General features: G+C 34.5%; 1 pseudogene; it reads left to right on the forward strand.

Annotated features, from left to right (window-relative positions):
* Positions 1 to 7,016: 7,016 nt before the first annotated feature.
* Positions 7,017 to 7,192, forward strand: LOC148005714 (U2 spliceosomal RNA; annotated as a pseudogene).
* The last annotated feature ends 10,639 nt before the right edge of the window (positions 7,193 to 17,831 follow it).

Below are 17,831 nucleotides of genomic sequence, written 5' to 3' on the forward strand. Positions count from 1 at the left end.
AAGATTGAAATTCTTATTGTACAGATCTTTTACTTGCATGGTTAAAGTCACACCGAGGTATTTTATATTATTTGGGACTATTATGAAGGGTGTTGTTTCCCTAATTTCTTTCTCGGCTTGTTTCTCTTTAGGGTAGAAGAAGGCTACTGATTTATTTGAGTCATTTTATACGCAGCCATTTTGCTGAAGTTGTTTATCAGCTTTAATAGTTCTCTGATGGAACTTTTGGGATCACTTAAATATACTATCATATATCTTCAAATAGTGATATTTTGACTTCTTCTTTTCCAATCTGTATCCCCTTTGTCTCCTTTTCTTGTCTGACTGCTCTGGATAGAACATCAAGAACTATATTGAATACGTAGGGAGAGAGTGGGCAGCCTTGTCTAGTCCCTGAATTTAGTGGGATTGCTTCAAGTTTCTCTCCATTTAGTTTAATGTTGGCAACTGGTTTGCTGTATATGGCTTTTACTATGTTCAGGTATGGGCCTTGAATTCCTATTCTTTCTAGGACTTTTATCATGAAGGGGTGCTGAATTTTGTCAAATGCTTTCTCAGCATCTAATGAAATGATCTTATGGTTTTGTTCTTTCAGTTTGTTTATATAATGGATCACGGTGATGGTTTTCTGTATATTAAACCATCCCTGCATGCCTGGGATGAAGCCTACTTGATCATGGGGGATGATTGTTTTGATGTGCTCTTGGATTCAGTGTGCCAGAATTTTATTGAGTAATTTTACTTCGATATTCATAAGGGAAATTGGTGTGAAGTTCTCTTTCTTTGTTGGGTCTTTTTGTGGTTTAGTTATAAGAGTAATTGTGGCTTCATAGAAAGAATTCAGTAGTGCTCCATCTGTTTCAATTTTGTGTTATTAGTTTGGATAATATTGGTATGAGGTCTTCTATGAAGGTCTGATAGAATTCTTCAATAAACCCGTCTGGACCTGGGCTCTTTTTGGTTGGGAGACCTTTAATGACTGCTTCTATATTGTTAGGAGTTCTGGGGTTGTTTAAATGGTTTATCTGTTCCTGATTTAACTTCGGTACCTGGTATCTGTCTAGGAAATTGTCCATTTCCTGAAGATTTTCAAGTTTTGTTGAATATAGGCTCTTGTAGTAGGATCCAATGAAATTTTGAATTTCCTCTGATTCTGTATTATGTCTCCTTTTTCGTTTCTGATTTTGTTAATTTGTACACACTCTCTGCGTTCTCTCATTAGTCTGGCTAAGGGTTTATCTATCTTGTTTATTTTCTCAAAGAACCAAGTTTTGGTTCTGTTGATTCTTTGTATTGTCCTTTTTGTTTCTACATGGTTGTTTTCAGCTCTGAATTTGATTATTTCCTGCCTTCTATTCCTCCTGGGTGCACTTGCTTCTTTATGTTCTAGAGCTTTTAGGTGTGCTGTCAAGCTGATAACATATCCTCTCTCCTGTTTCTTTCTACAGGCACTCAGAGCTATGAGTTTTCCTCTTAGCACAGCTTTCGTTGTGTCCCTTAAGTTTGGGTATGTTGATCCTTCATTTTCAGTAAATTTTAAGAAGTCTTTAATTTCTGTCTTTATTTCTTCCTTTACCAGGTTATCATTGAGTAGAGCATTGTTCAATTTCCACGTATATGTGGGCATTCTTCCCTTATTGTTATTGAAGACCATCTTAGCCCATGGTGGTCTGATGGGATGCATGGACTTATTTCTATCTTTCTGTATCTGTTGAGGCCTGTTTTACCACCAATTATATGGTCAATTTTGGAGAAAGTCCCATGAGGAGGTGAGAAGAATATATATCCTTTTTCTTTAGGATAGAATGTTCTATAAATATCTGTTAAGTTCATTTGGTTCATGACTTCTCTTAGTCTGTCTATATCTCTGTTTAATTTCTGTTTCCACGATCTGTTCATTGATGAGAGTGGGGTATTGAAATCTGCTACTATGATTGTGTGAGTTGCAATGTGTACTTTGAGCTTTAGTAAGGTTTCTTTTATGTATGTAGGTGCCCTTGTACTTGGACCATAGATATTTAGGATTGAGAGTTCATTTTGGTGGATTTTTTCTTTGATGAAAATGAAGTGTCCTTCCTTATGTTTTTTGATGACTTTTAGTTGAAAATCAATTTTATTCGATATTAGAATGGCTACTCCAGCTGGCTTCTTCCGACCATTTGCTTGGAAAGTTCTTTTCCAGCCTTTCACTCTGAGGTAGTGTCTGTCCTTGTCTGTGATGTGTGTTTCTTGTAGGCAGCAGAATACAGAGTCCTCTTTGCATATCCAGTTTGTTAATCTATGTCTTTTTATTGGGGACTTGAGACCACTGATTTTGATAGATATAAGGAATAGTGATTATTGCTTCCTGTTATATTCATATTTGGATGTGAAATTATGTTTGTGTGCTTTTCTTCTCTTTGTTTTGTTGCCAAGACATTTAGTTTCTTGCTTTTTCTAGGGTGTAGCTTGCCTTCTTATGTTGGGCTTTACTGTTTATTATCCTTTGTAGCACTGGATTTGTAGAAAGATATTGTGTAAATTTCGTTTTGTAATGGAATATCATGGTTTCTCCATCTATGTTAACTGATGGAGTTTTGCAGGATACAGTAATCTGGGCTGGGATTTGTGTTCTCTTAGGGTCTGTATGACATCTGTCCAGGATCTTCTGGCTTTCTTAATCTCTGGTGAGAATTCTGGTGTGATTCTGATGGTCTGCCTTTATATGTTACTTGACCTTTTTCCCTTACTGCTTTTAATATTCTTTCTTTATTTTGTGCGTTTGGTGTTTTGACTATTATGTGACGGGAGGTGTTTCTTTTCTGGTCCAATCTATTTGGAGTTCTGTAGGCTTCTTGTATGTTTATGGGCATCTCTTTTTTAGGTTAAGGACGTTTTCTTCTATGACTTTCTTGAAGATATTTACTGCTCATTGAGCTGGGAGTCTTCACTCTCTTCTATACCTATTATCCTTAGGTTTGATCTTCTCTTTGAGTCCTGGATTTCCTTTATATTTTGGACCAGTAGCCTTTTCCGTTTTACATTATCTTTGACAGTTGTGTCAATGATTTCTATGGAATCTTGTGCTACTGAAATTCTCCTATCTCTTGTATTCTGTTGGTGACACTTGTATCTACGGCTCCTTGTCTCTTCTTTGTTTTTCTATATCCAGGGTTGTTTCCCTGTGTCCTTTCTTTATTGCTTCTATTTCTATTTTTAATTCCTTCAACTGTTTGCTTGTGTTTTCCTAGAATTCTTTCAGGGATTCTCTGTTTTAATGTTAAAGTGTTTATGATAACTTTCTCCACTGCTTTCACTTACTAAGCCATGCTTACTTTTGATGATTTAACTTGATTAAATAATTTAGACTTTAAAAAATGTGAATTACTTTAGGTATTAATAAAAAATATTTCTTCTACATTCCAAGTTGCCATGAGGCAAACTTTAATTAGTTTTGCTAAGGGTTTGTTTATCTTGTTGGTTTTCTCAAAGAGTCAGCTCTTAATGTTGTTGATCCTTTGTATTGTTGTCCTTGTTTCTAATTGGTTGATCAGCAAAATTTTGATCTATTTTTGAAATTTGAGTCTTGCTTTCTTTCCTAAGTTGCTTCATGTTACTTGGCTCAACTAATGTTCTTCCTCATCTACTTGAATGCTCATATTCTAGGCACTTGACATTGAACTCAACATTATACACCTTAATATTCAGTGTTCCTAGTATGCATAGCACCTTTGTGGGGCAATGAATTAACTTTTTTTAATTAAATGTGATCACTGTTTTTATTTGAGTTTTGGGGAATAATTGTAACATTTGAAATGAGGTATTTTTCCAGTGAATCATGGTTAGCATTTGACCTTTAGTTTCTGTAAATTTATAATGTATTCAATTGAGAGTCATGTCATATGTATGTGGCTTATATAACAATCTTATTTGTTATTTATACTCAGATATTGGAGCCGGAGATTTGGCTCAGATGATAAAGTGATTGGCAGGAGCTTAAGAACATGAATCAGATTCATAAAACACATGCTAGAAAAGAAAGTTGTGAGCGTGGGTACTTGTAGTGAAAATTCTGGGGAGGGGGAGACTGATTTATCCCTGAGGCTCACTGGCAACACAGCCTAGCATAGTGAAAGTGTTTCAAGAAGTGACAAATCCTGTCTCAAGAACAAAAGAAGATGGTGTATTACTCCTCAGAAATTATAACTGAGACTGACCTGTGCTAAACCACACACACAAACACACACACACACACACACACACACACACGCACGCACGCACATACACGTACAAGTACAATTACACTCAAGCACATATACATACCAGCACTGCATCCACATTCTATTGCAGATACATTTGTACTCCCTACACATACACAAACTCAAATATACAAAAAGCTAAGCAAATCCTCTATTATTTTATCAGAGCAGATTTGTTGGTTGATTGATTTACAATATCTATTAAGCATGTAAGCATGTTTTCCCCTCTCCCAACTCCTCTCAGACCCTCCCAACATTTTTACCTACTCAACATCATATTTGCTTTCTTTCTTTTTTCTTCCCATTTCCCCCTCCTTTCCCTCCCTACTCTTTCTTCTTCCTTTCTTTCTTTCTTTCTTTCTTTCTTTCTTTCTTTCTTTCTTTCTTTCTTTCCTTCTTTCTTTCTTTCTCTCTTTTCTCTTTCTCAAAACCAACAAGCAAAGACCAATAGATATGCCACCACCCCAACACACACCACACACACACCAAAATAAAGCAAAAAACACTTGAATCTCATGAAGTTTAGTTGGTGTTGACCTACCCTGCAATGTCATTGAAATACCCAGGGACACTTCTTTGGGGAAAATGTATAATTCCATTACCAGAAGTAATACAGTGAAATATCTTTTAGGTTAGGGCTGAGATCTCTTGTCTGCTAGACTTCTCACTACTGGGGCCTAGGCATGCTGCCAGAGTATTTGTTAGTTCACACATTCAGCCACTATTTTTAATGCTAATTTCAGTCAATCAGATGTTGAAATTTTTTATTCTGATTTTCTTATTTAATTTTTAAAATTGAAGATGAGGCTATTTCTCACATACCTTGATGGCAATTTCTTCTCCCGCCAAACTTCCCAGTTAGGTCCAACCTACTTTCACATAAGGACACACTCCGTTTCTGTCATTAGAAATGTTAGCCATTTAAGAGATAACAGCAAAATATAAGAAAATAAAATATAAATTGATAAAACAGGAACCTTCACATTGAAGGCAAAGCAAATGACCAGAAGAAAAAGACCCCATGACACTAAATTGGGGACCTGCTCATTTGTTCATTTGTACACTTAACAATACTAAGATAAAACCTAATATATATATATATATATATATATATATATATATATATATATATATTCTTTTTTTTCTAAGACCTTTGCAGACCTGGTTCTTTGTGATTTATTCTCAGTTCACATGACCTTTCCTCAGTTGATATAGAGGGCATGGTCCTCCTTCTGTCCACCAGTACCTCTGGGTTCTATACTCTTCTGATCTCCTATTTTACAGGGCTCCCTGAACTCTTAGAGGAGGAATTTGGTGATACTTTTAAAGTAACTAATATCATTAGATTTGAGTTATAATTGCCTGCTTATAATTTTCTCAATACATGTAATTTTATATTTACCAAATTACTTATTCCTTTACTCACTTATTTATTTTATATGTGTGCAGTTTGTGAGTGTCATGATATGATCTGTGGGTCAGAGGACAACTCTCTATAGTTGGGTCTCTCTTATCACCAGTGAGAGCCAGAGATCAAATTGCTGAGCCATCTCACTAGCTGGAATTATATACTAAAAGAGAACATATCAGAACATTACTTTTGTTTTTGATGGACCTAAAGAACATCAATTATCACAGAAAAAAACAGTGACCACATTAATTTTTTTAATTTTGATTGAATTATTATTATTTTTTACACATGTTGTTTATTGATCTATTTGTGGATGTTTGTTTATTTCTATGTTTATACACTTCGGCTAGTATAAGTAATGCTGATATGTATATTCTATTTAGTTTTTGCAAAGAATGCATTTTGTCACAGTTAGAATTTGCACAATTGTTTGTTTTATATTTAAGTTTTATTATTCTGACTTTATTTCTATAATTTATTTGTTGAAGAAACTTTGCCATTTACTGTGAATAATTCCCTTGCAGCTGTTACATTATTAACAGCATCCCAATCTCATCTGTTACTATATTTCTCTACTTTCGATTTATTTATTTTCTTAATTCATAGTTGGATCTAGTAGTTTGGTCCATTGCAAGGTGTGATGGCAGCAGGTTCATTCAAGAAGTGTATTGTGTCTGAGTAAGATTTTCTGTTTTGTTTTTTTTTTCCATCTCTTACTATTGAATCTCTTTATTTTCAAACAAATTACAGCTCTGCGTTTTTCAGTTTGAGTGTGAAATGTTCCTAGATGCACATGGTTCAATGGAACTTCAACAGGCATGAGCACAAGAGGACAGTCAGAACCATTACTGGGATGGCAAGGAATGTGGCCACACCTGAAACATAAACTCGGTGAAAAAGTATCAGGTTGGTTTACTTTTTAAAAATGATGCTTTCCTTTCATTCTGTAGTTCACCAGTATGAACTTAGGGTATCTAAGGTTACTAATATAGACCTGATAGGAAATATCATAGTTTCTATACATGGGATTGTCCCTTTTCCCTTGTATCCATGCACATCATTTCCAATTAATAATTTTGAGAACGTGCCCATCCTCAGTCTTTATGCTTATAGTAGGAATATTTTCAGTTACTTATCTTCATACTCACAGGAGAGTAAAAAGATGGCAAAAATTTTATGTGCTTCAATTATAAATACTTGATTATAACATGAAATTTGGAATGCATTGTTATTATTGAATGTTGTATAAAAATCAGTAATTATAGTTAATTAAAACATTCTAAATTACTTTATATTGGTTGTTTCATAGATAATTCTTTTTTTTAATTTTTTATTAGATATATTTCTTTATTTACATTTCAAATGTTATCGCTTCTCGGCCTTTTGGCTAAGATCAAGTGTAGTATCAAATGTTATTTCCCTTCCCGGTTTGAATTACTATTTTTTAATCATGGATATATGTGTGCCTTTGTAACAATTACTTCAGCCCTTACATTGGCTTTCTCTTGCCAGGTGCACTGATGCAAATAATGAGACAATCTAAAAAATTTAATTAGTTAATTTTACATTATATGTAGGTGAAATACAGATAATTATTCCATAAGGCTTTGCATTGTATTAACAGTAGACACTGAAGTTCAGCTGTCTAGATAGCAAGTTCTTAGGAAAGTTTTGAAAAAACACTATGATAACTTAAAGTGAAATCGTAACTTTTTTATATAAGCATATTTTTTTTATTCTTTTGGGAATTGAGTAGAACATTTTTCTGAAAGAATATGGTCCTTTAGAGCCTCCTAAACTCAATGTACCTGAACAATGGCTTCCTACTGAATAAAAGCTGGCCCATGGCCTGTTTTAATTAACAATATGCAGAAGAATGAATGCATGCATGTGTGGAGCTCTCAAGGAGTGAAACAAATTAGCATGCTGTGAGATTTATCACTGATTACAGTTCTAAGTGTGCAGAGTAAGTTATGTCTGTTTGAATAAGACACTGAAGTAGGAATCCACTTTCTTTATAATTAGATTGATATACAGCATAATTCACTAAGTGGTAGTAATAAAATTACAAAGCCATGTAATAATTCATTTTGTGTTCATGCACCATGTCCAATTTTTCCATGTTAACCTTTAACCTGCACATCATCTTTACCATTATTTATTTGTATAAACAAATGGAAATGTTGCTGTATTTTTAATTACCAAAGGGATTGCATATGATTACTTATGCAAGAATATGAATAACATTTAGGCTCCGAACACTTCTGTCATAAAGCAATAAAATATCCATATTAAACAATGAAAGACAACAATGACTGATATTTCAAAACGGATGCATGAAAGAAGAATTCTTATTTGTACGAGTTTATAAAAATATTATATAACTTGAATGCATGAAAGTGTATAAAAATAAAAAATAATATTAAAAATGAATAACCATGTGGTGATGCTTATGAAACCGATGTTAGGGCATTTTTGTGTGGGGGTGCTATAGGAGATGTTGAAATCACCAACTGTTCCCTGATGACCAATCTGTGTGTCTTTGACTGTGGATGCAGTGGTGGGTAGATGATCCCAAAATGCCAATTATCTGTTCACTTTATTATCCAATGAACAGAGCTCATGGAGATAGCATTTGGTAAACAGACAACATGACAGTTTCCACCTGCAATGTACCATTTTTATTCATATCTATTCACATAAAACCTCAGTGAAACACATAACTGAAGTAGAAACATTTACAAAAGAAAGTTACAGTGACTTTATTATCGATGTTACATTATAAGATGATAAGGAAGATAGGTTCCAATTCCTGTGACAATGTGTGTCCCTTTCTTTACTCTAATAGAACAATAGGTTAGGAATTGTTATGTTCCATTCTTTCTGAATAATGATCATTATAATTATGTACTTCAGATTGTTGGATGCTGGATTTTCAATGTTTGTGATTACAGTTTATATTCTCTCTTGTTTCTTCTTGAGACAAAAATCTAACCATATACCCCAAACTAGAACTAATTTTCTCTTCCCTTGCCTCTGCTTCTCACGCACTTTCCATGTATTTCAGACCTGCATCAACACAACTGGCGCTAACACAGAATTTTGTTTTAATATTTATATGAGTTATGCTACTTAAACAATAGTGTTAATGCAAATCTTTTATGTTTCAACTTACTTAAGTATAATGGAAGGTATTAAAACAATTTACAGAGAAATTACAAAAATTAAATGCTTCTTTGTGATATCCTATATATACATCCAACTGCTTTTAAACCCTGAATTCTCCTTTGTGTACTCAATATTTTTCTGAACTTATATGAAGTATATATACCTGTAAAAATAATCACAGACAATACATGCATGTAGTTTTTGTTTATGTTAATTTACCCTCCCTAATATAACAAAGTATTTGCTTTATTAATTTTGTCTCTTTTCTTTGCAATTCTTCAGCCTGATCTCATTAGTACACATTGATAGGAATTAAAACTAATAATAAGTTTGATTCATAGTACAAATAAATTTCAAGTGATTATAATTAAGAAACTACACCAGTTCATACTTGACATAACTCTAGAGACATTCTGTTGATTGTGGCAAAAAAACCTTCTTTTTTAATTTCCCTAATTTCTTGTGGTTTCTATTTGGAGGAGGATAGTGTTAAAACTGCCGCCAAGACTCTATTAGGGGACTGCTGGGGCTTTAACTTATTAGATTGGACCTAACCTTATCAAATGAGCTTCTAACTAATGATTATACTCTAAAGACCACTTTTACACTAATTGGCTTTCCCTGTTTAATTGTTTTACAAAATTGATAATTTAGTAGAAATATAATAAGCCTTTAATATTTTAGATAATTTGGCTCCTTTGTGGTCTTTAGAGGGTTCTCACTTAATAGAAAATCAGAATGCACATTGTGAAATTTAGGTCTTACTTTTCAGCATGACTCATAAAGCCTGTATGGCTACATAAAAAGGTTTGCATAACGCAGAGGTCTTGTTCTGGGTGCTTTAGTTTTCCTTCTAAATTTAAACACATAAGAACACTAGCACAAAAAGAGTAGACTTTTAAGCGGGGGGTGGGATGGGTGTCAGGTAGTAATAGAATTGTTGAAAGATTTAAAAGCAAAAGCAGTTTTTTTTTCTAGCTGAAACAAATACCTATTACCTGTTTTTCTTTATTAAGTTAAATTTCAGTGTCAGAATAGATCAGTTTTACTCAGGATGCTGCAGGGGGAAACGTGTTGTGGTAGAACATGGACAAATAGTTTGACAAAGCTTAAGTTATAGTATTTATGCATATCACTGCCTCAGAGGACAAGTGTTTCTCTAGTAGCTCCTGGGGCTGCTGTTCTGCATGTCACAAAGTTACTGCACTGACATAGTGGGTTTTAGCCTTATCTCATTAGCATAAAGACCCCATAAACAGAGGCCCTATCCCTTTTGTAGAGGGTGCTGCAGGGCTGCCCTCTGTCTCTAAAATATGTGCTTTCCTGGAATATCTAGCAATGCAGAACTGAGACAGATGAACTCAACAATAGAAGCTGTGGCAAGTATTTCAGGACTCTTTGGCAATGCAGAGTTGTTTCATTAGGGTATATTCTAAGACCAGAAAAAAAAAAATTCACCACGTTGAAGAGTAGCCAACAGCAAGATGATTTATGCTGTTTTTGAAAGAAAAAATTGTTTAATGAGTAATAGAATAAAAAATAATCAGCATGTTCAGTGTTTTATAGTATCTTCATTGAAATGTTGAAAGTTTCCATGTAGTGGGAAGAAGCAGAAACAAGAGTAGTCACTGAAGAGAAGCCTGAACATAAGATTTATAGACAATATTAGGTTATTCTTAAAACAATATATTTGTTGATTTATCATATATGGTAGTAAATATTTTTCAGTGCATCCAAAGGAATAACTGTAGTTCACAAGAGTGATTCAAATATTAAAATTGATTGACTATGCAACAAATTATTACCCTATATAATTTCTGTCAATATTCATTCTTTGCAAAAAGTCTAAACACACATTTTCTTTCTTTAGTCATTAATTTTCTCTAAGTGCTCAATTCTGTGTAGTATGCCTAGTTTCCAAACAATTTAATGTAGCCCTAAATTAAGAAAAAGCAATATCTAGGGTCATAAGATGCATGCAGACATGATTTAGGCATATTTGAATATTTCACAGTGTGTTCCACAGGGCACATCCCCCAAGATGCTCGGTCTAATCACAGGACCCAACAAATGCCATCAATAACAGAGAAAGTGAAGTTAATTACAGGTTCCTATTCAGCGTCCCTTTGCCGCTGGTGGCCCATTATAATGAATCATTCTTCAATTTGAGAGGAGATTGACAGAAATTTTATAAACTTCTCAGTCCCCATGTCTTTTCTGTGCAATAAGTGCCTGCTGTACACTGGGAAAGTGATTAAATATCAATTTCACAGAAACCTGGGAATAATGTTTAAAAGACTAACGAGACACTATTTTTACTGCCGAGGTACTGTGACTGCCCCATGAGTCAGAAGAACGCCTGTCATTCTAATTAGTCATCATTTGGTCAGGTTTTATTTTTTTCTCCTTCTCTCTCCTTAGGTCCCTAATTGGGTATTTAAGAACTTTAAACTTAGTATCTCAGTGGGAGGAATGTTCTTAAAAATTCAGTAGAATTTCTGTGTCATAAATCTTTTTAGTTTTCTTATCAGAGGCAACACCAATTTTATCTGAAAAATATTATTTATAATAAATCTTTCTGCAACTGTCTATATTAATAATATATAACTTGCTTTACTAATATTATTTAAATATTTAAATTGGTGTTCTTTTATGCAAATTATGATATATATGATGATTGTTCCAGATGTTTTTTATCTACTACAGGAGTACAATATGACACTTGTAAAATAATTGCAGTAGAAACAGGTTATTTTTCTATCCTTTTTTTTTTAATTCTTTTTTACAGTTCAGTCTTTATACCCCTCCTGGTCGGACCTCTGGCCACTCCCCATTCCATATCCCCCTCCACTCTCCAAGAGGATGTCCCCACTTGCCAGCCTCCACCTCACCAGACTTCCCCACTTCCTGGGACCTCCAGTCTCTTGAGGGTTAGGTGCATCTTCTTTGACTGAACCCAGACCCAGCAGTCCTCTGCTGTATATGTGCTGGAGGCCATATGTCAGATGGTGTTTGCTGACTGGTTGGTGGCTCAGTGTTTGAGAGATAAGGGGTATTCGGGTTAGTTGAGACTGCTGCTCTTCCCATGGGGCTGCCCTCCTCCTCAGCTTCTTCTACTTTACCCTTTCAATCGCAGGGTTCTTATAAAATTATTTCTTTCACATTAATATAATCTGAACAATTACTTAAATATTCTAACATTAGAAGGGGTTTGTTTAACCTTACTCCAATATCACAAAAATTTTGCAAAAAAAAAATGTTCTCAAGCTTGGCATTTTCATGGCTACAATGAAAACAGAGGCTGAGAAATGATTTTGTAAAGATCTGCCCAGAAAGACATGAGCTTCAAACCATAAACACTTTGTAAATAACCATAATTTTCTCTTGTATATGATTAATTTATTTACAATCAGAGGAAGATGGACGAGCCCTAGTAAGTGATTTATTCTACTCTATCATCTAAGGTTTCAGGCTCCTCGTGCCTGGTACTGGCTTGTTCCTCCAACCTTGAGCCCACTTGGGTATACAAATTCCACTAGTGACAGAACCAAAAACTTGATAGATAAAATCTTAAAGAAGTTAGTTTTAAGATTTTTATACAAAATTATTCTGGCCTATTTACTGAATCACATATAAATTTATTTAAAAAGATGTTCTTTAAATATCCATTGTTTTGTTCTATTCTTGAAAGTCTTTTAAAAATTCATTGAGTGAAGATTAAAAATGCTGGGATCTCATGAAACTGAAAAGCTTTTGTAAGGCAAAGAAGATTTTAAATAGGACAAAACAGGAACCTACACATTACAATAAACCTCTTCACTAACCACACATATTTTAGAGAACTAATATCCAAAATATATTAAGAACTCAAGAAGATCGCCTCCAAAAATTCGAACAACCCAATCAAAAACATGAGGTATAGAGGTAAACAGAATTCACAATAGAGGAACATCAAATGACTGAGAAGCACTTTAAGAAATGTTCTAAGGGGGCTGGAGAGATGGCTCAGCGGTTAAGAGCACCTGCTTACTCTTCCAGAGGTCCTGAGTTCAATTCCCAGCTACCACATGGTGGCTCACAACCATCTATAATGGGATCTGATGCCCTCTTCTGGTGTATCTGAAGACAGCTAGAGTGTACTCATATGTGAAATAAATAAATCTTAAAAAAAAGAAAGAAATGTTCTAAGTCCTTAATGATCAGGGAAATAAAAATCAAACTGACCCTGAGATTCCACCTACACCAATCAGAATGGCCAACTTCAAAAACTTAGGTGACAGCACAGGTTGGTGAGGATGTGGAGAAAGAGGGACCCTCCTCCATTGCTGGTAGGATTGCAAACTGATTTCATACACTCTGGAAATCAGTGTGGAGGTGTTTAGAAAATTTGAAATAGATCTACTTAACAACCCAGTCATAACCACTCTTGGACTTATATCCAAAAGATGTCCCACCATCCCACAGGGGCACATGCTCCACTATGTTCATAGTGAACTATTCTGTGATAGCCAGAAGCTAAAACCAACCCAGAATCCAACAAGGGAAGAATGGATACATAAAATGTGGTTAATTTATACAATGGAATATTTTCATGCAAATGGGTGGAACTAGAAAATATCGTACTGTGTGGGGTAACTTAGATGCAAAAGGACATGTACGGTATGTATTCTTTAACAAGTGGATATTAGCCAAAACGATGATGGATCCAATCCATACAACTTAAGGAAGTTAACAAGCAGAAGGGCACAAGTGAGGATGCTTCGATGTTAGTTGACAGGGAGAAGAGAGCACTCATGGAAGGCAGAGGGAGGGAGGGAGACCTGGGAGAGAGAGATGATCAGGGAGGGGAACATGATCTGGCATGAATAGAGAAACAGGAGAGAAACCCTGAGGGCCAACAGAAAGAATGGAAATATGCAACCTTTGCGGTCGGGAGGGTGTGTGTGTGTGCGGGGGGCTTTCTAGAAAGTACCAGAGACCTGGGAGGTAAGAGACTCTCAGGACTCAAAAGGAGGGATCTTAGAGTAATTGCTAACAATGGAGAGAGGGAATCTATAGAATCCACCTCCAGCAGAAAGTCAGGGCATCAAGTGAGGGATAGGCTTGCCATCCCACAGTCAAAATTTCAAACCCAGAATTGTTCCTGCATAAAAGTACTGCAATGACAAAAATGGAGAAGAGACTAAGGAAAGGCAGTTCAGTGACATGACCAATTTTTGATCCATTTCTTGGGATGACACCAAGGGCTCACACTATTTCTTTTTTTGTTTTTAATTTATTTTTCTTAGATATTTTATGTATTTACATTTCATATGTTATCCCCTTTCCCCTGCTCCGATACTGCCTCCCCCTCCCCCTGCTTCTATGAAGATGCTCCCACTCCCACCCACGTACTCTCATCTCAACACCCTAGCATTCCCCTACACTGGGGAAATGAGCCTTCACAGGACCAACGGCTTTTCCATCTATTGATGCTAGACAACTATTTCTAATACTATGGTGTGTTTACAGACAGGTGCCTATCAGGACTGTCATCCAAGAGGAAAAACATGCAGCTGACTTAGACAAATGAAGATATTTAAAACCAACCATTGGCCTGAAGTCAAGGACCCCTGTGGTTGAATTATGAAAATGCTAGATGAAGCTAAGGAGGAGTGTGACCCCATAGGAGGACCAGCAGTCTCAACTAAGCTAGACGCCTGAGATCTCTCATCCACTGAGACAGCAGCCAGGCAGCATACAGAAGCAGTCCCAAGGCTCCAGAAAAATATACAGCAGGAGATTGCCTGGCCTGGTTTAGGAGATTTGAGGCCTCAGGGAGTGGGGAGAACTGCCAGGGGATTGGAGAAAACATCTGCTTGAAGACAGGGAGAAGGAGAAATAGGATGTGTAACTGTAGGAAAGATAGAGGGACCAGAAGTGGGTAATGGCTGGACTGTAAAAAAATTAAAGTAATAAAAAAATAGTAAAAAAAAAGTAAGAAAGATTCCAGGAATGACTTTCTCCATTCTAAAACAAGAAAATAAACAAACACAAAAGCAAAACAAACAAAGAAACAAAAAATATAAGAAGGCAAAAGAAGCTTAACACCAGTGAAATCTTGTCAAGCTTTTACTTGGAACATTTCATTATATCTATCCCTTTGGCCTGTTTCCACTCTTCCTTTCTTGACGGCATAGACACAGGCATGGGCCAATAGAAATATTTATAGTGTACTCTGTGCTCAGTTATATGTGTCTTCCAGGAAGGAGAGTTGAAAGTTCATTCCCAGAGCTGAACTCTTTCAGCATCACTTTCATACTAAACATTACCTCATTTCTATTCTCTTCAAAGACAACTCTAAATCTAAAAATATCCACTCAGAGAATATGTGAATCCAGCTTAACTTTAAAAACACAGAAAACTAAATACTGCATTGAAATATAGAAATGAGTATGCCTATAGCCCTCATTTAAACTTTCAGTGAAAATAATAATTGCACAAGTCTAAATTCATTAATCATTAAGATATTATAATTAAGTCTCTCTGTTCAGAGTGATCATAAAAGCTTATGATGAGAAAACAGGTAACATTTTCTAGTAAGAAAACTAAATCTGTGAATTAAATAGTAATGGAAAAATTCCATGGTAATATTAAAGATAGAAAAATTGTACCTATAAATACATTGGACCCCATATTCACATGAGATCATGCTAGGTATTTTTCAGCTTTGTTTCATGTCCTAGAACATATTAATTCTGTAATAGGGCACACTATTGAAGGATAACTTTAATGTCAACAATCCACTTTCAATTTTTCTTCTTGGTTTCTGTTCATTTCCTAGTTTTGTTCATTTTAGGAAATTATATCATTCACATATTTACTTGTATGCAGATATACATTAACACACACACATATACACATACATACACATGTCAAACTTGTGTACTTGTAAGCTGTTAGATTTTCTTCAATTTGTTATCATTATAAATAGTAGATTAAATAAGACACAAGAAACACATATTTTAATATATCATGTATTCCTACTAGTTTTTATGTTATAACAGGTTCAAAGGAACAATCTACTGAACTGTATTGAATGTTTGAACGTAGAGCTGCAATCCAGCACAAAAATCACCTTTCCCTTGAGTGATCTCATATGATAATCTTATAAAATTTCAAACTACTTAAATTTAAATCAGTGCTATTTAAACACACATATACACACACAAACACATTCAACTGAGAAGTTTTACATCACTTTGGCCAATACATTTCATAGGTTTATATAACATCGGTTTTGATGTCTAAGCCTATGATCGCCATGAAGAGAAAAATATCCTAGAAATTTTGAATCAATCATTTAGTTTCAGTGTTTATAGTATGTTTTCTTGAATGAGTTGAACTCAATAATAATAACATGTAATCTCAAATGTTCCATAAATATCAGAAAATGGTGAAATAATTCGTTTTATTTCTCCTGTACCAATGTTAGCCATCTTTTGCTTAAAATTTGGAGAAATATTGCAAGTTTATTAATTTTTCAGAATGTTAGGATTTCCTAGCATACAGACTCAATTAATTGAATCAAATCTACTTAATAAGGAATTGCTTAAGACAGGAATTGCATCCTCACTGATGTGAATCGGTGGTGATTAACTTACTAATGGAGTTGATAAGAGGGATATATTTTAGAAGTTAGTTTCAATTTAAAAATAACATAGATTTAATTGCTTCCATGTTCATTACAGTAAATGAATATCTCTTATAGAGCATACAAATTTTCATGTACTATTTAGAGCTACAAAATTATTATTTTTTTTTAAAAATGAAATTTGGTAAATCATCAGACATATACTGACATAAAAGAGTAACGTTTAACTAAAATTTCCATTCATATAACCAACAATTTATTGTGTTCTATAGGTTGTTTCTAACTCATAATTATTATTTCACAAATTGTGTGATCGAGAGAAAAATAAATAAAACATCTATCAAGAAATGATTAACACTTAAAGATTTAGAATATATTTTACACACAGAAAATAATTACTTTCATATATATTTTCATATGTTAATCATTTCCAGGTATAACAGTATCATATTTTCTTGAAATAATGTTAAGTATTTTATGATTAGCAACTAACAAGGGACAATAAGAATTTAAAGAAAAGGAACATGAGTGCTTTGCTCAACGTTCCAATTCAGCATCTCTTTTGTCTGCATACTCTTCAAAAAATGCAATCAAGATACCCTAATCACTTTAGCATTCTTACAGTTACTTGTAAATGTACAATATATTATAAACAGATGTTCAGCTCAGCAGGAAGTCTCATTAAAGACCTGGAATCCTGACTCATTCCAGAAAATGTGTAGCATCTGGCTTGTTCAAAATAGAACTACTTCCATATATTCATCCATAGAATGGTCCTCCTGTGTGCTCAGATAGTGTGACTCACTTTTCTGGGGATGACTTAACTCAAATGTTCCTCATGAGAAATAACTTGGAAGAAATGTCAGTGGAAATACATAAAATGGAGAAAATAGCACAACGTGTCAATACCAGGGCTGGCAGAAGGATTTTCTTAATTTCAAGTTTGGAGTCATGATTGACATTGTGAGGATACTGCATTTTATTTCAAGCCTGAATCCCACAGAATCGGACAATTTTTTGAATAATTGGTTATGTTATTGTTATTATCAAATCTACAGATTTCTTTAGTGTACAATTAGACATGTTTTAACTTGGAATTTTCAAAGTGTCTCTTAGGTATTCGTTCCTAAAACGATGGAATGTTTTTCCCTGAAATGTTTTTTGACCAGTCTTACACATCGGAAAAAAATAAAAAATCAACAGTGCAGCAATTCTTCCATTCTACTTATTTATTTCTATACTATTGGATTTTTATTGCATTGTATATAGAGCATAAAATTGCAGTTGAAGACACTCATTCATTTACTTATTCATATTACAGCACAATATCATCCCAGTACTCCCTCGTGCAAGTGCTCCTCCCCTTGTGCCTGTCCCTTCT

The sequence above is a fragment of the Rattus norvegicus genome, chromosome 5 (genome assembly GCF_021556685.1).
Source record: "Rattus norvegicus strain SHRSP/BbbUtx chromosome 5, alternate assembly SHRSP_T2T, whole genome shotgun sequence".
In the NCBI taxonomy this organism is placed as follows: domain Eukaryota; kingdom Metazoa; phylum Chordata; class Mammalia; order Rodentia; family Muridae; genus Rattus; species Rattus norvegicus.